Source organism: Macaca nemestrina, chromosome X (assembly GCF_043159975.1).
Source record: "Macaca nemestrina isolate mMacNem1 chromosome X, mMacNem.hap1, whole genome shotgun sequence".
NCBI lineage: Eukaryota > Metazoa > Chordata > Mammalia > Primates > Cercopithecidae > Macaca > Macaca nemestrina.
This window is the reverse complement of record NC_092145.1, coordinates 80,749,858-80,773,303: the sequence shown is the minus strand read 5'-3', so window position 1 is coordinate 80,773,303 and position 23,446 is coordinate 80,749,858. Positions and strand designations below refer to the sequence as shown.

At 40.7% G+C, this 23,446-nt stretch overlaps 1 long non-coding RNA gene across 8 annotated transcripts in view; it reads right to left on the bottom strand.

Annotated features, from left to right (window-relative positions):
• Nucleotides 1-22,808, bottom strand: part of LOC105496954 (uncharacterized) — a 30,756-nt gene extending 7,948 nt beyond the window's left edge. For 2 of the 8 annotated variants that reach the window (XR_003021576.2, XR_003021575.2), the window contains exons 1-6: nt 12,957-21,911; nt 9,007-9,070; nt 4,813-4,949; nt 2,627-2,834; nt 2,184-2,351; nt 651-814 (exon numbers count right to left, since the gene is read on the bottom strand). This is a non-coding gene — a long non-coding RNA (uncharacterized lncRNA). Of the gene's footprint in view, nt 1-650; nt 815-2,183; nt 2,352-2,626; nt 2,835-4,812; nt 4,950-9,006; nt 9,071-11,360; nt 11,451-12,864; nt 12,897-12,956; nt 21,912-22,607 lie in introns of those variants that run through there. The other 6 variants (XR_011618253.1, XR_011618254.1, XR_011618252.1 and 3 more) reach the window with 6 other exon arrangements.
• Nucleotides 22,809-23,446: the final 638 nt, after the last annotated feature.

Here is a 23,446-nt window from a genome sequence, read left to right as displayed (position 1 = left end):
CAGAGACTTTAAGTTGCCAAAGGTCATATACCTAATGAGTAGCAGAGGATTTAAAACACACAATGTGTGCCTCTTAACATTGTTACAACTATTCACTAGGATTTCTGGAAGAGCCAAATGGGATGTCACAGATGACTAAATATTTTCATAAAGGGCTCTTTGATAGGACTTGCTCAATCCCCTCCTTTAGCATCACCTTTCCCCAACTCTTTGGAAAACTGACTTCATTCTCACACTTTTATAATGGCTACTTCAGAGTTTCGTCTTCTTTTTACACTAATCTTAACTGACGACAGAGTCTCTCACAAATGGAGATGAGAAAGGGTTACCCTTTCAGCAGAAAGCAGAAATGGTGTTTTAAGCTTCTCAATGTTTAAGGCTCTAAGAACGACAGAGGACGTATACAGTGAAGACACAGAACACACAAGCAAAGGCTAGATTCTTCTATGATACAACTGGTAAGAAGACCATAATGTCTTTGAGTTGCTTCAGTGAACTTAGTAATACGGAAGACAGGTGATCTTTCCATCTCACATTTAGCCCCACTTCACATTAGACCAACACACCACATCCAACACCAGCTCCCAAAAAACAGCTGTTATTAATAGTTCTGAAGTGATCTTCACAGGACTGCAACACCAACAACTTACTTCATTCGGCTATCCTAAAGTGCTAGAGTGCCAAGCATGTTGATCTTCAGGTAGGAAGGCTGACCTCCCTCAATGTGTTCAAATTTCTTGGACCTGCTGAAGACTCAGTTCTCTGCACTGCTTGTAGGAAGTGTAATGATTTGGCAGATAGGAACAATGAAGAGCTATAAAAACACATGAGATAAACCATGTAAATGCCGTAAGTATTGAGTACTGTGCTAGAGTTATGTAAGATTGAAATTAATAAGCAACATAAAACGTTTCCACAGAACTTTGAAACCTACAAAGTCAAAACTTTAAGGTCTTTAGAGAGAAAATTTCCTCATTCAACAGAACAGGAAACTGGAATAAATGGGAAAATGTCTTGCCAAATATCACTTGATGAGTCACTAGAGACACCACCACCAGTCATAGCCTTATACCTTAAAGACTAGAACTGCCGGGCACGGTGGCTCACGCCTATAATCCCAGCACTTTGGGAGGTTGAGGTGGGCAGATCACCTGAGGTCAGGAGTTTGAGACCAGCCTGACCAACATGGAGAAACACTGTCTCTACTAAAAATACAAAATTAGCCCAGTGTGGTGGCGCATGCCTGTAATCCCAGCTACTTAGGAGGCTGAGGCAGGAGAATCGCTTGAACTCGGGAGGCAGAGGTTGCAGTGAGCTGAGATTGCACCACTGCACTCCAGGCTGGGCAACCAGAGCAAAACTCCATCTCAAAAAAAAAAAAATACAATCCTGTTTTAAGTGCCAATCAGCTAGGAGTCCCTTTAAATGATTAGTAACTGAGATCACAAAAATAATAGATATGAGAGGAAAAAACATAAGGTATTTCCAATGTTTAAGGCTCACTTCAATGTTTTAGGACCACCTCAAGTTTGCTTTATTTAAGTCTCCTGGCTCAGGACTAACAAAACACAGCCACAGAGCAGCATTTCCAAAACTCATAATACTGCTCTTTGAGATAAAGGTGAGTCACTCTGGAAGGCAAATATTCTCACAATAAGAAAATTCACATAGGTTGTTTAACATTGCAGCTAAAATACCAAAAAAAAACCAAAAAAAAAGAAAAAGAAAATTTACATAGGCTACTGGCCCTAGGAGAATTTATCTAAAGATTCTGAGTACAATAGATAGATCTTCCTAGATAACTCTCAACTTAGCTTTCTAGTTCCTAGGCTTTCTAACAATTTGTTAGCAACTTTCTCTATTTCTAAATCTACAGAGCTTTCTAGTCAATTATAACATTTTGAGAGTTCTTACCCATGAAAATATTTCATGAAATTTATAGGTACCCACTATTTATGAAGAATGCTGGGCAAAGCCTATACGATCAGGATTTATTGCACTGAATGGTCACCTTTATCTGCCAATCCTCACTCGCTAATCAGCCTCTCCCAACACTGACCTAGAGAATGTAGGGTCCTGGTTCTTTAGCTCCTGCCTGATGACAGATAACTTTGTGCCATTTTTAGTCCATTTGTATTTATGCAGCTTCCATCAATCAGCAACCATAGCATAAAAAGACACACCTCTCACTTGTCGTATTATATCCCATGGCATCCCAAGCCATCCCGAAGTATGTAAATGATTGGCAAAGTTCTTCTGTAAGGCTTTAAGAGAGACTTTGGGGACCAGATGGAACAGAATGATTTGCCCATGTGATCAATGTCACTGATGTGACAGTTGTCCATGTTCTCCTAAAAGAAAGAACAATTTAGCTGTAAGCCTCTGCCACACGTTATAGTCCCACTCTAAATACCCGAACACATGCAACCTGCTACCCTCTTTACATCATCAATTTAACCAATCTCACACCCACTTGCTTCCCAGGTAAATTAGGAAGCTGTCTTTACCAAATCATACGCAGAATAATGATGAATACAACCTCAGTGAAACGCTAAGTGCAATGTATACTGGAAAACAAAATCAAAATTAAGACTACTTATTATGCTTTTAGGGACAGCTTACGCACCTTGACGTGTGGTGGTTGTTTTTGAGACTTTATCTTCCTATCTGGGACCAGGAAAGTATCCTGACAGAACCTCCTGACCTAGGGTTGTTGCCCAGTGGTAGTGAGCTTTCCCCTGGAGGATCCTCATGCCCCATCTCCACCTAGGGATCGTCAAAGGGAATGGATCACTAACACTGTAAAGCAACAAGCCTATTCTTCTGAGGAAGATCTGAAAAAGAGATAAAAGAAAAGTATTGAAATGGAGTACACTGGGAAAGTCTCTCCTAATGGGCAACTAGTGGTTGAGTTCAACCATGTTTACCCTTTTCTTCATGTGGATTGAAGAGTGGACATTTACAGTTGTGCGGAGCTGTTATATTCTGGCTACCAACCTAACAAAAAAAAAATTGTCCTATTTGTCCCAGCTCTATTCTGTATGTTTTCCCTCATTTCCAAGAGAAATTTAGAACTGAATAATTGGCAATACCCCCATGCTGCATTTTATTCCCCAGTCTTTATTAATGAGCGATCTTCTAGAATGTGGGTTGTTAATGCCCTTGTGTTCTCAGCACAAAATATAGTAGAGGGATCAAGAAATCAAGAGGTTGAAACTAATGGAAGGAGAAGCTAATGCTTTCTCAACCAAGAGAGCCATGAAGCCACACAGAAAAGGTCCAATGTGGTCTAACCCTACGAATTCTGTAAGAATTCTCCTCCACAATGCCTCTGGCTTCTTTTATAAAGCGCTATTTTAAGAACTGAGCAATCCACCTCAATCAAAGTGCCTGTCAGCTAGTTTTGTAGCATTCCCCTCTTTTAATTTGTACTTTAAGTAGTGCCATGCCATAATATTGCCAAGATAAAGAGAGCTGTTTTCTACTCAATCCACATGGTAACATTTCTTCAACAACCTGTGTAATAAGGAGCCACCAAAGTTCTAGGATATTCACAGAAACCAAGAATGGTCACAAGCATACAGAACTCCAGTTATAACAGCAGCTGGTCAGGCGCAGTGGCTCACGCCTGTAATTCCAGCACTTTGGGAGGTCGAGGCGGGTGAATCACCTGAGGTCGGGAGTTCGAGACCAGCCTGACCAACACAGAGAAACCCCGTCTCTACTAAAAATACAAAATTAGCCTGGCATGGTCACGCATGCCTGTAATCCCAGCTACTCGGGAGGCTGAGGCAGGAGAATAGCTTGAACCCGGGAGACGGAAGTTGCAGTGAGCCAAGACTGCACCATTGCACTCCAGCCTGGGCAACAAGAGCGACACTGCATCCCGAAAAAAAAAAAAAAAACCACAGAAACAGTTAAGCAAATCTATGCAGAAGGAAAAACAAGGTACAGAAGACTAGAGATTCAGTAAATTCCTTACACAGCCCCCCGCCCAGGGCTCTCCTATTCTACTTTTTAAAAATTTCAATTGTTTTTCGAGCTAAGAAACTTTCAATTTCTTAAAACAAGAAAATGGCAGTGATAATGGAATTAGGCCTACCAAAACTGAGCTAATACAGATGAAGTTGGTCTTATTTGTAAACAAATCCTGAGAACTTAATATCCATCTGCCAAAGGAAAGTGGGAATAATTTAAAAGCCCACTAATCAAAAGGTGTTAAGTTCATTGTATCTCTCTTGCTAACTATGTGGTGAGAAAGGAAATAACTTATTGCTTTGCATCTCTCATTCTTCATTTATGAAATGGGGATCAAGTATGCTTGCCCTTACAGACCTCACTGGAGCCCAGCTCTGAGGGATAAATGAAACAGGCCAAACTCATTATGAAAAGTTAAAATGTATGTGTATATGCAAAAGAAAAAGTATAGGAATTGATGAAAACTGGCTCATGTTCTGCTTTTTATTTTAAGAGACTGGGTCCTGCTCTGCCACCTAGGCTGGAGTGCAGTGGCTAATCATGGCTCACTGCAGCCTTGAACTTCTGGGCTCAAGTAATCCTGCTGTCTCAACCTCCAGAGTAGGTAGGACTACAGGCACACACCACCATGCCCGACTAATTTTATTTTATTTTATTGTAGAGACATGGGTCTTGAACTCCTGGCCTAAAGTGATCCCCCCACCTCAGCCTCCCAAAACCCTGGGATTAAAAGCAGGAGCCACCGTGCCCAGCTGTGCTCTGCTTTAAAAAGGAGAGTTATAGGAAGTTAAAGCCAAAGACAGAAGCCCTACAACAATAAATTCCCCGAACTACCTTTTTCTCCAGGTGGCTGGCAACCCATCCAAGTAGATTTGCTGGAGCTTGGCCAGATTCTCAAAAGGAACGATATGCTGAATTTGAAGCCTCTTGCAGCTGTTTGCAGTCCTCGGGTCTCACATGCTCAGAATGTCCTTGAGAAGACAGACAGGGTTCAGTAGGCTACCAAAGCACCAGTAGGATACCAAAAGAGTTACAAAACCCCAACGAAAAACACCTAGGAAGTATAAACTGAAGCATGAGACATAGGCATTTCCTGTCTCTACTTTCTAGCCTGTTTGGTTTCCCTAAAGTCCTCTAACAACAAGCCCTGGCGGTATCATGGGAGGATTAGACAAGAAAAAGAACTACATGAAAATATGGGTCAAACTAATACCGACCTTAAGGGCTGACGCTAAATTTGTGGCTCATGGTCATCCTGTTGCTGAAAATACTTCAAGATTCAAGGTAGTGTGGCAATTGCTACTACTGCTTAGAGGTGCAATTGTCTTGATTGTTTTTAATAATTGGCTATCTACCTTTACTGTAGCACAGGAGCTCACTAAAGCGGATCTAAGCCAAACTTGCAGCCTTGAAAGCATTTTGCATGGTATGGTATGGTGTGAGAAGCACCCAGTATGTTAAACCCGAGGACCTTAAATGAATACAGGCTTCCAGATTCCTGATTAGGGATTATTGTATCATGACAAAACCTTTATGTCAATGTCAAACAGGAATGTATGGAAGATCCCTTATTCAACTCTATTCTCTAGTTTAAAAAGGCCAAACTGTTCTATGATGTTCTCAATATGAGCGGAACAAGCTTCAAAATCTCTTGCCAACATCCTTCCCCATCCTAATTTAATCTAAGATTAGATACTTCACTTCCAAATGCAGGCTTCCAGTTAAACATGGAGGTTCATACATGTTTATGCATTTACTCTACTGCTTCCTGAAACTCCATTAATGAAGAGTAAATGTGCACTCCATGTGCAAGCAAACTGACCTAAAGAAATTTTAAATCAATGGATCCTAGCTCAAATCCATTTATACACTGGCATCTAAAAGGAAACAACTATTCCAGTCTCCCCAAGTCTTCTTAACCATATTTATGGAGTATCTTGCTTTAGCATCAAAGCCCTCTAGTTTTGCCTGTCACTATGGTGATGACATACTCAAGGAGCATTCTCTTTCCCTTAATGGGAATCTAAGGCTAGAGAAAATGGTTACATTTTGGAACTGGGAATCTAAGGCTAGAGAAAGTAGTTACATTTTGGAACTGATACAGAACCATACATTTCACTAGGGTTCAATATTCATGGACAAGAATTTTGAGAATCTGTCATATTGCAGACCAACGAAATATCAAAGTATTATGGAGAGAATAGCCAAGTGGCATAGGCAGCCATCTGGTTCAAATACTCCAGCATCAGACAGAATTGTCGCAGATAGAAGTGATATTAATAATCACATACGCCTGCTGCAGTGGCTCATGCCTGTAATCCTAGCACTTTGGGAGGCCAAGGTGAGTGGATCACCTGAGGTCAAAAGTTCGAGACCAGCCTGGCCAACACAGGGAAACCTCGTCTGTACCAAAAATACAAACATTAGCTGGGCATGGTGGCGGGCGCCTGTAATCCCAGCTACTTGGGAGGCTGAGGCAGGAGAATTGCTTGATCCTGGGTAAAGGAGGTTGCAGTGAGTCGAGATTGTGCCACTTTACTCCAGCCTGGGCAAAAGAGCGAAACTCCATCTCAAAAAAAAATTTTTTTTTTTAATTAACATAATTCAACATTTTCATTCTCTAAGGAAACTGGGAACTCAGAAGATGAAACTACCTCAATGTTACACAAATAGCAGGTGGCCAAGTGATACTTAAACCCATGTCTTCCCTCAATTCAAAGATCTTTTAACTCTGGGGTTTGTGCATGGATTCTCAGGATGTATGGGAGCTTTCTACAAAACTTTTACAATACTCTCATTTCACTGTAAGGATAGTCTAGATCAGCTATATGACTATCTCATAATATAGGACCACATTGCCAAATTAGTGGCAAATGTTCTAGTTTTGTTGCCTGGGGATAATAGAAAAGAACAGAAGCAAACAATATATAAATGTGTTTTGTGCCAAATGAAAGCCAAATAGCATTGCTATGTGCTATAACAGCAGGATTTAAAGCAGTTTGAAAACAGCAGTTTGGTGAAGTGCATCAACACAGCATGTGATAGTACAGACACACCACTCAAAAGAAACTATAATACTATAATAGTAGTACCATATTTGCATTTTAGTTATCTATTAACTATTAATTTGTACATCTGCTATGTTTTATAGTTGTATTATAGATGTAGACAAACAGATTTCATCCCAGGTTTGTTCATACACTTTAACTTAACAATTATTCCCATAAACCTAAAGAGTACATAATAATATTTTTCTTCTACAGAAAAAGTTTAATCAAATATAGCAAAATATTAATTGTAGAATCTAAGCGATGGATTATGTAGGTGCACACTGAATAATTCTTTTCTTGAGAGAAAACCTCCGTACTATCAAACTTATTATACAGACTTGAAAAACACTGTCTCAAACTAATATCTAATATAAAATATTAAAATTATACTCAACACAATTTCGTGTTATTTTAAATTGCTGATTAATATGCAAGGCACATGGCAATGCTGTTAATCAGGGCAGTTTTTGTAACAGCACACCAACTTTCTTGACTAAAACTGAAAGGTTAAAAATTACATTTGGGTTACAATTGCCAAGGAAGACATCTACTCCTGGGGTCTTAAATAGGCACTTTGGAAGGCTAGCTGGAGGTCAGTAAATGAACCTTTCCTATCCACATGTGAACATGCCTTTCCCCTCCTTTCTCACCTCCAATGTTCTCAGGGTCCTTTAGCTCTTAGAAAAAAACTGAAAGAAGAAATGCAGAAATGCATACCCAAGTAACAGCTTACCTGGCGATATCAGAATAATTTAATCTGAAAATCAATGTCAAAATGTGGATTGAAGTAAATTCTGGTTCTTAAGATAAAAGTTTGTTTCTGCAACCTATTTTATGTTTCAAAATTGGCAGAAACATTTAGGGCAAAAAGGTCATTTCTAGTTTCAAGAATACCCTACAGCTAAACTCTCCCTAAACTTAACCATAGAAGCAAATGTCAAATACTCACTACCCTAATATTAACAGAAAAATTTCCCAACCAAGCCAGGTTTCTCACTGTAGAAATGGGAGGTAACAGATAAGCAAGGAGGTGAGACTATAATGATCCATGTGGCAATGATTAGAGTTGGAGATGTAGGTATAAACACATTTAGTTTAATATAGATACAGATGGTTATATATATTTATAGATATGTGCATATACACAAGTTAGAATGCAAACATGTATCTCCTTGCTCTTGTCAACTGAAAAGGTCTTGAAGGAATGACACTCCAGTAGCAATGAGCGCACCTAGCACTCACTTCTTGATTTCTAATATTACTCTCCAATAAAAAGTATCAAGGCTCCTTGGAGAAATATATCATTCTAGATCCAGGCAGGAGATATGCAAATGAGCCTGAAGCATCTTGTCGTGCCAAAAATAAGAAAGTGCTCAAACAAAAAACCCACATTCATGGGGTTACATCAAAGCCAACTGAAAGAATTCCCAATGGCCAACGCTGGAACAATTTGAACAACAGAATAAAGTAATACTGTATTATAACCTAAAGTATAAAATACCCCTGAGATCATACTAATATAAACGACTGAATAAACACAGTACATTGTGGAGAAAAGACATCCCATGCAAAAGAATTCCAAATAATTTATGTAAATACTCTGCCCTCAACAAAGTGGAAGATAATTTCCCATTCCTTAGTGCCAGCTGCACATAGTGACTTTCTATGTGAACAGTACAGTATGGAAATGGAGAAATAAAGACTAATTTTATGCTGGAGAAACCTAATAGTACCTCAGACAGGTGATTAAGGATAACATAAACAGTTATAAGTCATGTTGATAGTATGTACTCTTGATAAATGATAAGAATGGCACTCTACCTTTGTGGTCTTCCTCCTAAACACTCATAAACCCAATCTAGTCATGAGAAGAACATCGACAAATTCCAATAGAGAGACATTCTATAGAATACTGGACCATTAGTCCTCAAAACTGTGAAGTTCATCAAAAACAAAGAGTCTGAGAAACTGTCATTACCAAGAGAAGCCTAAGGAGACACGAATACTAAGGACACATGCAGCATGGTATCTTCAGTGGAATCCTGGAACACAAAAAGAACATTAAGGAAAAACTAAGGAGATCTGAATAAAATATGGACTTTAGTTAATAATAATATATCAATATTGGTTTGTTGTGATAAATGTACCAAACTAGTTTAAAATGTTAACATTGGGAAAAACTGGGTGTGAAGTACACAAAAGCTCTATCTTCAGAATCATTCTGTAAATCTCTACACTGTTCTAACATTAAAAGGGTATTTTTTTCTAAAAAATCTCCCAATCAGATGCTGAAGACTTATAAGATACAGTTTTTAAAAAGCAAGCAAAACAGAACCTCAGAACTGGTAAGTCTATGTTCCAGATTTTGCTACAGTAGGTACCATCATTGTTTGCAGATCTGACCTAAAGACTTACTCTCTTTCTTTTCTGTTTATATGGATTTATAATAGGTAATTTTGATGTTAAAATATACAAGGCCCAAATAACCAGGTATCCATAATATCAAAAAGTTATTTTTTAAAAAACATTAGCAATTAAACTTTGTTTTTGTACATCAACAGATTTCCTGGAAAGACCTAGTCAATCTGCTGTAAAAAGTAAGTCAGTGAGTTAGTAGTTCATTTTCAGTCAAGGGAGATCTATAAGGCTGGAAAACTTTAATGATATATAGATTGTAGAGTGATTATATCCCATCACTGTTCAATGCCAATCACACTAATAGCATACTATAAAATAGTTTTATAGTATGTGCAAATAGTTTTCAAAGCTATGGGGTAAAGTAACATAGATAATTTTATAATGGGACCTGGTAAAGTACAGTGATGTTCCAGTCACATCCCTATTTTTAAATTGTTATATACACTTGATTAGATTATGTAATAAGAGAGTATTACTTGGGTCTACTGCATAACCTCTCATGTTTCTGGGGACACTAGAAGAATAGCATTCTAACTGGTTAAGGAAAATAATACTCTAAGTCTACTCATAATTTAAGAAGTCTAGCACTGTTCAAATTTATATTTTGTTTCAGTCTCTCATCCTAACATGAAAAAAAAAATCAAAAGTTATTTCCAATACAAACATCAAAACAGTAAAGAAGAGGCTTCTTTACCAAACTCATTTGTATAAGATGCAAAAGGAGCCCAGGTTCCATGTATCAGTACTCAATTTGGAAAGGTCAAGTAAGAACTATCAAATAAAGCCCAAGTCACCAACAAAAACATATCCAACTCAACAGTCTAATACACATATATGTAGTGATATATAACTGTACATGAAGTTTAACTTGTTAAATTCAGCAGGCCAGCTATGTCTTAAATACATGAGCTCCAACTTCAGTTGGATTTTGAAGGAAACCTGTGTAAAATGCTACTTGCCTACACCCCAACATATGGTAGTGAGAATATCAATTTTCTCCCAATCCAGTCTTTAAGACAAGGCAAAGGAAGGCATTAGCTCTGTTTAACCAGACATATCATTACTCTTTGCCATCCAAACTTATAAGGTTTGGGGGAACAGAAGAGGCATTAGCTCAGTTCAGATATAATCATTAGTTTCTGTTTAAGCTGGTAACACATTTCTCCAGGATGTTTTCACATATAAGAATATTTTAGCAGTCAACAAAAGTCAACTCTTAATTCATTACTTTAAGACACGAACTCCCTCCAAGCTATACATTTGATAATTAGGGCACAAACACCCTGAAAAGAAATTATGAATGCCTCATCACAGCAGCCCTGGGTCTCATAGTCTTCTGTAATTTAGGGAGGTGGCTAGAGAAATGGAAGTTACAGAAAGATAAAGCTGAAAGAGGATATGAGAAAATGGTAAATTTCCCCCAATCCTACATGTTAAGGTTTTATAAAGGGAAAAGTCAGAAAAGAAATAACAATAATCATTTAGAGAAATGCCACAAAAATGTTTCTTTTATTAGACTTTTGAAAATTTTCCAAATCACAAAATGTCAGGGATTTAGGTATTTGATTTAAGCCCCTATCTTATTTCACTAGCAGTCTCGAGATGGTCAGACTGATGGTGATTTGAACCCAAGTCAGAGCCAGGACTAAAGTCTAAGCGTTTCTGCCCAACACCATAATGATTTCCTTCTGCATCCTCCATAAGAAAGCAAATTCCTTGATATAAATCCTGTCTTTGGTTTTGCTATTTATTCCAGCACCTGGAACAATAATATTTGCTGAATTAACACAATAATTATCTCTATTTTGAAGATGCCCACATTTCCAGAGCATCCCTTTTTACAATTGCTAGAGATTTTTCTTAAGGGTAGAAATTATTTTAAGCAATGAATTTAAATACAGCTTCAAGATTCACCTTTGGATGCTATCTAGCAGAATCAATCCACCTAAAAGCAAGCCATCCTTCCTCTTGAGTTAAGGTACAGAATCACCTCTAAATTCATTCCTTTAAAACAAATTCCAATAATAATTATAATTGTATGTCGACAATGAATGACAATTTAATTAGCAACCCAAGATTTCATAAGCATAGACCAGTATTTCTCAAATTGGGGTGATAACCCTGGGGATTTGTGGATATATTCTAATGGATCCCCAAGTTCTACATAAATTATATAAAACACATCTTTGACAAAGACAATGTGAAATTGTAAAACATATTTCCATTTCAAATACCTTTGTTAAGTCAGTGTTCCTCAAAACACATTTTTTTAGGATCTCAGAAAATTCTGTTCCTTTAGGTATTTCATCATGAAGCATTACTTGAGTTTGAGAAACAATGGCACAGACCATGTTTCCAAGAAGGCTCAAGACCATGATGTATATTACCCCCAGTCAGCCAGACAATGTTGTTAAAGCATCTGGAGTGGGGGTGGGGGGCATGGAAACAAGCCATGAGGAAATATGGATGTGAATTAAAATGGCCTATAAGTGAAGCCAGTTCATTTATATGGTTCTCGTTGCTCCTCCTGCGATGCATGAATGTGCACCAGAAAAAAAGTTTCAAATGTTATGTTAAACAGTATTTTTTCAGCTGGAAAACATTAAGGAGGCTAAGCTGCTTTTAGCTTTACAAAAGCTGGGAGGAAAGAGGGTATATAAACTACTGCATAAAGTAGGCAAGGAAGGTCAAGGTTTTGACTTCATTTCTCCACTACGCTCTTGGCAAAAAGATTCCAAACTAAAAAAGTATTTATGATATGCATTATCCATGGTCATCTGTTCTTGGGCAGAAATGTAGTAAAATTGTGGAAAGAGCCGAAGTATTAGATTTATACCCTCAATCTCTGAACTTTAAAATACTCAAGCTTATGAGATTTAACAATCACTAATTTGCCAACCTTGGCAAAAAGCCAAACACAATGGCTATGCCCTATCCCTTTCATCTCTTTCCATGGCTCCAAAAGAGGTAAAAAATGAATGAAATTAAAATAAACCAACTGGACTATCCAGATGGCTGCAATATTAATCCTATCTTGGCTTAAAGAGAAAAAGCAAACCCACTTCCTTAAGTTTTTTTTATTCTATCAACTTCAAATCCTTGTGGGTTCCCTTCTTAAAACTACTACTTATGATTCACACAAAACAGCACTTTATTATTATTTTCTAAAGTTATTTCAAATGTGCTTATATTAGCTCCTCAACAATAAAACCGTCTCAGGAATGGAATTATATAGGATATCATTCCCACCCAGGTTATCAGTGTAACCTAGCATAGAGCTGGGTCCACAATATTAATTCTACAGTTCTGCTGGTTAACTCACATATGTGTATTTATGTATGTATGTATGTATCTATCTATCTATCTATATACACATATATATATTGCAGATGAGGTGGGAAGAAGGAAAGAAACTTACTGGACCCTCTGACTTTTCTATAGGGGTGGCATCTAAGAGAAAGAAAATAGAATAGGAAAAAGATTACTTAATAGCTACAAAGTAGTACTTACAGTATTCTAAAGAGCCAGAGACTCTTCTTACAGCTGTCCGAGGAGCTAGTAGGGCAAACTGCTCCCTGAGCTGGGCCGATCTTTTCACATCCTTCTCAGAGAAACAATATTCTTTTTCAGTTATTACAAAGAACTGCTGTTGTGATGACTAGTTATTTGCTTGAGCAGTTCCATGTTACATACTCCTTTGCCACAAAACACCCTGTACACTAGTGGCTGGGATATTATTCATTTCCACTAGGCAGCTATCTCACTGTTGAAATTTATATCCAAAAGAATATTTAATTTTGGCTTATTTTTCCTATAAAATAGGAAACTGGTCTTATCATTTTTAAGTCCTCACCTCAGTGTGGTACTTCGAACTACTTCAAATTATTAGTATAATTAAATGCTTCATTTTATATAATAGACAAATTAATAAAAAAGGTGGCATATGCTTTTTAAAAGCACCTCTGCATATGTTCCCTCATTTAATCGTTTTACTGCAATCTTCTTGAAATAAGTAGGGGCAGGTGCTCCAGATGAAGAAATTTAAGGATTATAAAATTTAGGTAGATTTTCTAAAAATGAATCCTGGTAAAGCCCACACAAAGATACTGGTCTTAAGAGTTCCGCTCTAGAACGCCTTTGATAATATTAAAATAGCAAGAGTCAGTGTTCTATCCACAGACCCACCACCCTCAGTTAAAATGAGACACTGGTCATCAGGTACATAGTATAAACGGATTTTTTGGCTTCAAAAAAATAATGACCAGGTTACTGAGTCCAGTCTACAATCCAGATGTCTTTCTTAAAAATTTTTTTTTAATAATAATAACAGCAATTTTTCTGGCTGTATCCTGGCATTTGGCACTTTACAATAACAATATACAAAGGGGACAACAAGAGATTCTTAACCAGACAATCTGCTCTGGAAAGAAGAATGCAGAGAAAGTGCCAACCTTCCTTCCTGGGGAGACAATTTGATAGTGTATACTGGAAACACAAAATAAAGGATGGCAATCCAGCTCCCTGGGTCTGACTTGCCTTGAGTGTTTTGCACAGTAAAGCAGTAACAGAGGTGGGCAAGAATGGTTCTTGTCCCCAGAATCTGACAATAATTTAAACTGGGATCATTAATAAATGAAAGAAAATGAATGAAGGCTTATCCACCTAGTTCAGGCCTGCTTTTCATAGTCAATACTGCACAAACACACCAAAGTGGTAGGGAGATCTTGGACTGATGGGCTGAAAAATGGGACAATCAGTACTGTGTTCATTAAGAACACGGAAGGGGCTTTGGGTGGTCAGCATACTCAGAAGCAATGCAAATGGAAGTAGAGGAGTTCATGTATAATGGGTGGGACCAAGGAAAGTGCAACTGAGTATTTTTTAAGTCCAAGAGAAAGGGTCTTGTCCAGTCAAGATTACCCAGCAAAGAGGCAAATGGGGCAGGGCAGGGGGAAGGGAGGAAGGAGAGAGCACAATCTTATCTAATATCTGGATATATGGATACCTAAGATTGTGAGCAATAGTCTGTAAAAAGGGGCCAAGGGCACACAAGGGGCAGAGAGGGAAGACTTCGTACATAAAGCATGACACCATGGCTAACTGTGACTTTACACACTGGTGCAATGCAAAAGTGGTGGGAGTATGGTCCACTGTTTGATGGACAAGTGCATGGAATATTCCAATGCTTATACTTTATTATGCCATGGGAAACTAAGAGTGGGGTGGGGTGCTTAACAAGATCAGTGAGGGAAAAAACCATTGATAACTGCCATTGTGCCTATTAACAGTCCCAGGAGAAGTTTTGAGTAGTCGGCAGCCCCTGCAGTAATGCAAAGGGGATACTAAGGCATAATATCCCACTCTAACAGAAGGAGACATGTATAATTGCAAATATGCACATTAACAGTACAAGGGGCCTTAGTGGTTCAGTACCCCTGATATATGCATGAGGAGGCAGGAGTCTTATCTAATGATCAGTGCCCTGGATAATTGTTATTAATGCACATTAATTGTCCAAGAGCTGAGATTATGAGTAGTTAGCACTTTTCGGCAGCAACCCAAAGGGTAGTAGAAGGAACATAGGGTCTTTTTCTACTACACAGGTCCACAAATAAAATTGTGACATTAATATTAAAAGGGTTCATTCATAATTAACATGCCCCTGATGCAAGGGGAGTATGTGGAGATCAAGTCTTAGTCTAAAAGAAGAGATAGACAATTGCATTAATGCATATTAAGTCCAAGAGAAGGGGCACTAAGTGAATATCATCCCCCTGCTCTAAAGCAAAGGTGGTACAGGAACATGCTTAGAGAATTGTGTTTGTGCACATGAACATTCCAAGTGAAAGAGTCTTGAGTAGTGGGCACTACCTGCTAAAAACGCTAAGAAAGTAGGTAGGATCCTTGTCTAGTGCACAGACCAGGAACAAATGTAATTGCGCATATTAACAGTCCAAAATAACACGACTTTGGTTGATTGGGACACCCTGCTGTACTACAAAGGAAAGGTGATGGGGTATGACTTTAATCTACTGACAAACACAAAAGAAAATTTCAATTATGTATGTTGATAGTCCACCAGAAGGGGCCTTGCAGGCAAGCAGTATATCCCACAGTAATGCAAAAGAGGTGCAATGGTCCTAGAAGTGATAGGGTTGTGGACAACTGCAATTATTCCCATTAACTGTTCAAATGTGAAGATCATAAGGAGTGGGCACCCACTATTGAAAAGAGGTGGGGCATCCTTGTCTAGGGCACAAGAACCCACATAAATGCAATTATGCATGTCAATAAGCCAAGAAAAGGGGACTTAGGGGTCAGCAACCCTGGTATACTGCAAATGGAGGGTGAGAGGGTAGGACCTTGTTTATTCAGGATGAACCATGTGGTGATTATATACATTAACGTCCAAGGGACATTGTTGTGGTCCATTAAAACCATGTACTTTGGACAAATATAAGAATCTGAAAGTAGTGGGTACTCCTTCTTGAAAAGCAAAGGGAGTCCATGAGAAGGTATCCTTAGCTAGTACACAAGAATACAGACAAGCCAAGAAAAGAGGCCTTAGTGATCAGCACCCCAGCTATACTGCAAAGGAGTCTGAGAGTAGGACTTTATTCAAATAGGATAAGCCGTGTGCAGTTATGCACATCAATTTCCAAGATGCATGGTTGCGGTCACTTACAATTGTGCACCTTGAATGTCCAAATGTAAAGGTCTTATGGGGTGAGCACTCCCTGCTGGTAGGAAAAGGAAGATTACAGGTAGGTAGGGTGGGGCAGAGGAGGCTTCCTTGTCTAGTACACAGAAACCTGGACAAATATAATCACATAACAGGCCAGGAAAATGGGCCTTGGTTATCAGCACCCCTGCTGTACTGCAAAAGGGGTCTGAGAGTAGGACCTTATTCAGACGAGATAGGCCGTGTGCAGTTACACACATTATTGTCCAAGGTGCATGGCTGTGGTCACTTACAATTGTGCACCTTGACTGTCCAAATGTAAGGTTCTTATGGAGCGGGCACTCCCTGCCAGAAGGAAAAGGAAGATTGGGGGTGGGGTGGGGCACGGGAGGCTTCCATGTCTTATACACTGGAACCCAGACAAATATAATCACGTAAGTTAACAGGCCAGGAAAAGGGGCCTTGGTTATCAGCACCCCTACTGTACTGCAAAAGGGGTCTGAGAGTAGGACCTTATTCAGATGGGATGGGACATGTGCAGTTACACACATTTATGTCCAAGGTGCATGGTTGTGGTCACTTACAATTGTGCACCTTGATTGTCCAAATGTAAGGATCTTATGGAGCGGGCACTCCCTGCTGGAAGGTAATGGAAGACTGGGGGTGGAGTGTGGCAGGGGAGATTTCCATGTCTATTACACAGGAACTGGAAGAAATATAATCACACACATAACAGGCCAGGAAAAGGGGCCCTGGTGATCAGCACCCCTGCTGTACTGCAAAAAGGATCTAAGAGTAGGACCTTAGTCAGATGGGATGGGTCATGTGCAGTTACGCACATTAGTGTCCAAGGTGCATGCCTGTGGTCACTTAAAATTGTGCACCTTGATTGTCCAAATGTAAGGGTATATGGAGTGGACACTCCCTGCTGGAAGGGAAACGAAGATTGGAGGTGGGGTGTGGCAGGGGAGGCTTTCATGTCTATTACACAGAAACCAGGACAAATATAATCACACATAACAGGCCAGGAAAAAGGGCCCTGGTGATTCAGCACCCCCGCTGTACTGCAAATGGGGTCTGAGAGTAGGACCTTATTCAGATGAGATAGGCCGTGTGCAGTTATGCACATTAATGTCCAAGGTGCATGGCTGTAGTCACTTACAATTGTGCACCTTGATTGTCCAAATGTAATGGTCTTATGGAGAGGGTACTCCCTGCTGGAAGGGAAAGGAAGACTGGGAGTGGGGGCGGAGGGGGGGAAAGGCTTCCTTGTCTAATACACAGGAACCCAGACAAACATAATCACCCACATAACAGGCCAAGAAAAGGGGCCCTGGTGATTCAGCACCCCCGCTGTACTGCAAATGGGGTCTGAGAGTAGGACCTTATTCAGATGAGATAGGCCGTGTGCAGTTATGCACATTAATGTCCAAGGTGCATGGCTGTAGTCACTTACAATTGTGCACCTTGATTGTCCAAATGTAATGGTCTTATGGAGAGGGTACTCCCTGCTGGAAGGGAAAGGAAGACTGGGAGTGGGGGCGGAGGGGGGGAAAGGCTTCCTTGTCTAATACACAGGAACCCAGACAAACATAATCACCCACATAATAGGCCAAGATAAGGGGCCTTGGTGATCAGCACCCCTGCTGTACTGCAAAAGGGGTCTGAGAGTAGAACCTTATTCAGATGGGATGGGCAATGTGCAGTTACACACATTGATATCCAAGGTGCGTGCCTGTGGTCACTTACAACTGTGCACCTTGACTGCCCAAATGTAAGCGTCTTATGAAGGGGGCACTCCCTGCCGGAAGGGAAATGAAGATTGGGGGTGGGGTGTGGCAGGGGAGGCTTCCATGTCTCACACACAGGAACCCAGACAAATATAATCACATACGTAACAGGCCAGGAAAAGGGGCCCTGGTGATCAGCACCCCTGCTGTACTGCAAAAGGGGTCTGAGAGTAGGACCTTATTCAGATGAAATGGGCCACGTGCAGTTATGCACATTAATGTCCAAGGTGCATGCCTGTGGTCACTTACAATTGTGCACCTTGATTGTCCAAATGTAAGGGTCTTATGGAACAGGGACTCCCTGCCGGAGGGAAAGGAAGATTGGGGTGAGGGTGTGGCGGGGGAGGCTTCCACATCTAGTACACAGGAACCAAGACAAACATAATCGCACGCATACCATGCCAGGAAAGGGGGCCTTGGTGATCAGCACCCCTGCTGTACTGCAAAAGGGGTCTGAGAGTAGGATTTTATTCAGATAGGATGAGCTGTGTGTAGTTATGCACATTCATGTCTAAGGTGCATGGTTGCGTTCACTTAACAATTACACATCTTGACTGTCCAAATTTGAGAGTCTTATGGAGTGGGCACGCCCTGCTGGAAGGGAAAGGTGAGACTGAGGTATGTGGAGAGGACCCTCCTTTTCTAGTGCATAGGATCCCAGACAATTATAATCACACATAACATGCCAAGAAAAGGGAACTTGGTTATCAGCACCCCTTCTGTAGTGCAAAAGGGGTCGGAGAGTAGGACCTTATTCACATGGAATGAGCAGTGTGCCATTACGCACATTAATGTCCAAGAGGCATGTTGGTGGTCACTTACAATTGTGCACCTAGACTCTCTAAATAAAAGGGTCTTATGGGGTGGGCACTTCCTGCTGAAAGGGAAAAGTGGGGATGAGGGGAGCACTTTCCTTCTCTAGTGCGTAGCAACCTGGACAAATACAGTCACACATATTGAGAGGCCAAGAAATGGGGCCTTAGGTGTCACCAACCATGCTGTCCTTCAAAAGGAAGGATCCTAATGTAATTGTCATTAGGCACATTAACAGTTTGAGAAAGAGGCCTTAAGTGAATAGTACCCCATGCAATAAAGAGGGTGTGAAAGGTCAGAAACCCAAGTCTAATTGAAGGACCATTGACAACTGCAATTACATGCATCTACAGTCCGAGGAAGGACTTAATGTTGGTTAGCACTCTCTGCTTTGATAAGTACAGGAGTCCTGATAAAAGGCACAGCTGTGTACAAATGAAAATGTGTATATAAAAACTAAGATTATGCATGCTAACTTTGCTAGTCGAAGGGTCTTAAGTAGTAGGTACTTCCCGCTGGGATGTAAATAGAGTGGGTGGAGCCCTTACATGATAAAAAGGTACAGGAGCAAATATAAGTATGCACATTAACAGTCCAAGAGAATGAATTCAGGCTAGTTAGAAGCTCCTGCAGTAATGCAAATGGAGCAAGGAAGCGGGAATTCCACTCTAACACAGGGGCACATCAACTACTGTTAATTATGCGCATTTAAGCAGTATAGGAGAAGTAGCACTAGCTAGTTAGCACTCCTGCTGCTATGCCAAGGAGGGGTGAGGGGGATGGGATTCCAGGGCAACTGTTTTACTTTATTTTTCTTTAATGTTGGCCAGGCTGGTCTCAAACTCCTGGCCTTAAGGAATCCTCCCACCTCAGCCTCCCAAAGTGCTGGGATTACAGGTGTGAGCCACCACACCCGGCCTCAGGGCAATTTTGCACACTGGAAGTTCAAGAAAGACTTCAGGAAATCAGTACCCCCTGCTATGATACTGAGAAGTCAAGATATTAGCTTATTGGGAGGGACCATAGACAATTGAAAATATGCACATTAAGAGTCGTGGACAATTAGAAATATACACATTAAGAGTCTCAAGAGAAGGACTTTGGGTTGCCAGCATCCCTTTATATAATATAAAAGGGGTAGAATATTGGTTTAAAGGGAGAGACCACGAACATTGGAATTTTGCACATTCATAGTCCCAGGGAAAGGTAACATGAGTAATTAATATCCCTTGCTGTAAAACAAGGAGGGTACAATGGATCTGATCTGAAAGACATTGCTGTGATCAACTGCCATGGTTCACATTAACTATCCTAGTGCAAAGGTCTTGAGTAGAGGTCATCCATTCCCGAGCACAAGGGAAGTAAGTGGGGTCTTTAGTGCACAGGAAGAGGGACAAATGCAAGTAGCACATTAACAGTACAAAAGAAGAGTCCTTGTGATTAGCACCCTCTACTGTAATGCTAAGAGGGTTGGGATCTTAATTTAATGGAAAAGACCATAATTGCAATTATGCGCATTAACAGTCCCAAGTACCCCCTGCTGTAAGACAAAAGGAATATGAGGGGATGAGACCCCAGACTAACAGCAGATAGGGAAATGGCATTTTGCACATCAATAATTTCTGGAGGAGGGGCATTAGGTAACCAGCACCCTCCTGATGTAAAGCAAAGATGATGCAGGGACCATGATATAAAAGACTCAGTTCTAATCACTTAGGATTGTGCACATAAACTGTCCTAGTACAGAGGTCTTAAGTAGTAAGGGTCCCCTGCTGGAATACAAAGGGAGTGGCAGGGTTAGTGCACAAGATCGTGGACAAACACAATTATGAACATCAATGCACAAGAAGAGTCCATGGGTGATCAGCCCACATTGTAACATGCAAATAGGATACAGAGTCCAGAGTCCCTTTCTAATGGACAGGACTCTGGACAATTGCAACTGTGCAAATTAACTGTCCAAAGGCTGTTATTGAATAATCTGCACTCGTTAGCAATATCCCACAGAAGGTGGGATGGGGTGGGAATCCATTTTTATTGCACAGAACCATGAATATATGCAATTATGCATATCAACTGTTTAAGAGAAGGAAACTTGGGTAGTCAGAACTCAGCAGCAATGGCAAAGGGGATATCCTAGACTAACGAGTGGGACCATAGGCAGTTAAGTGTTTTACATATTAATGCCAGGTGGTAGGCAGTTCACACTAAGTAGGAGCAATGATAAGGGCATACATATAAGTGGGTCTCTTTTGTTAGGCAGAACCATGAATAATTACTATTGTATCCATTAATATTCCAAGGGAAGGGGCTCTAAGAATGAGTCCCTCTGCTGTTACGCAAAGATGTTTGCAAAGGCCATAGTGTAACTAACAGAACTATGGATAACTGGGATTTTACTCAATAATTTAAGAAACTCTTAAATCTCAGGTAGTCAGCACTGCCTCAAGGCAAATGCAAGGGCGACTGGTAGCCTTCAAGATTAATGGGTGAGACAATTAGCAATTACTACTTTGTTCTTTAATCGTCCAAGAACAGCAGGATTCTCCAGAAGCACAGCAAAAAGCGCAGTAGGGTGCCTTTGTTTAATACGCAAAGCTATGACAATTGGGACTGAGCATTTTAACTGTCCAACAAAAGACGGGTTGTCTGAGACCCCCTGCTGAATGCAAATGGGGTTCAGAGTGCTGTCTAATCTAATGGGTAGGATTATTGGCAATTAGAATTTTACTCAATGCAAAGAGTTTTAGGTGGCCAACACAGTACACAATAAAAGGTCACTACTCAAAATTGGGACTGTGACTACAGAAGCAATGACAGAGGAATGGTTTCTCCTTTAAGGGCAGGGGATTGAGAAAATGATTAGTAACTCAAATTGTGGGCAATAATGCTCTGATAGAAAGCTCTCAATTGACATTCCCTAACTTCAACGTACCGAGTAAAGAAATTCTGTTCTGAGATCACAGACAAATGGGATTGTATGCATTAACTTAAAATGGTCAAGGAGTCAGTACTGAAGATCAGCGATGCCAAGGGTAAACAGAATATCCCAGTATAATAGGATAAGCAATGGACAACTTATTTTGAGCACTGAATCAATGAAAATTAGAGTGACTTTCCAGAGAAGCTGGTCGGGACTGAGGACCTAGGACTGGGACTAGGGCTGGGGCTGGGGGCTTAGGGGGCTGGAGCTGGGGCTGGGGCGGGGCTGGGGCTGGGGCTGGGGCAGGGGCTGGGGCAGGGCTGGGGCGGGGTGGGAGAAGGGCTGGGGCTAGACTAGGGGGGTTTGCTGGGAGCAGGGCTGGGGAGGAACTGGATGCTAGGCAGGCAGGATACAACAAAAAATTGAAATGTGGACATTAATACTCCAATATAAGTCTGAATAGAGGACACCAGACCACAGCAATTCAAGTTTCCTGCCTGATAAGTAGTGATTAGTCAATAAGTGCCGCATCAAGGATGGGAACAAAGCAAGGCCTGGACCTGTGTAAACCTTCAAACACTCTTTTTTACATTAGATCATGAAGTTAAATTTTTAACTGTGTCTGTGCTACAGACTCTTCAAAATCCAAAGGAAAGTAGTTAAGTCAATTTCAAAGAAAATAATCAGCACATTTTTAAAAAATTAGAAATGATTTGACTTTGACTATCTACTGCCAAAAGGTTAAGGAATTTGTAAAGAGAAACTAAAAACTTTAAGGAATTTTAAGGAACTCAAAATAAAAACTCATTAAATGTAATTAAAATGAATTCTACAAATAAAGCCTCAATACATTTCTATAACAGTCACTTAAGACTTAAATTCAAACACTAGCAAACCACAAAATCAGACTGTATGACTGACATCCAAAAGATAAATATAAATCAAAATCCGACCCCAGCATTAGCCAAGGGGTAGGTGTTCCTCTTGAGGAAGGCAGGAATTCCTCTTCTGCCACCTGTTGGCCAACGATCATCTGTGATCCATTCTGGTCCTTGACACGGGTCACCACCATGTCCACACCAAGCAGGCCTGGAGCACTGCCCATGGCCACAGTGCAGTGTAGGGCAGACCAGAGGGGGTGGGGCGGTGGGGGGTAGGGAGTTGGGGGAGTTGGGGGGGGTGGGGGTGGGGGGAAGTATACTTAGCCTTAGGTGAGGCACCAATACAGAGGAATGGAGTGAGGTTCAGACCACACAGCCAGATATCCAGCACTGCAAGAGGCAGCACTGGACAGGAGGTGACAAATGAGAGGGGACAGAGGCGGAAAGGCCAAATGTCCTTGAAAAGACCTTGAAAACACCTGGTGTACCGCCCACTGGGAGACATACACGTGGCCCCTCCACTTCTGTCTCTTGACTGGCTAAAGACAGCTGCGAAGTGCTATGCTAATTCACCCAAGTCCTCGCTGAGTAGCTGGACAGTGTGTCATCAGTCTAATTCCATCTTCTGCTCTAATTGGCTGTGATCAATTCCACCCCCATTTCTAATTGGTTGGGTTATGCGACAATCCAGCACTGTCCATCCCACTTTCTCTCCCGCTCTGCATGGCACTAGGCGGCAAAACCCGCCATCTTTAACAATGCGGCAAGCCCGCCAAGATTGCACCGAGCAAAAGCCCGCCATGATGTCCACGTGACAAAAGCCATGATATACACATGACAACGCCTGCCATATTGTCCCTGCGGCAAAACCCAACACAAAAAGCACGCAGCAAAGACAAAGAGGCCCGCCA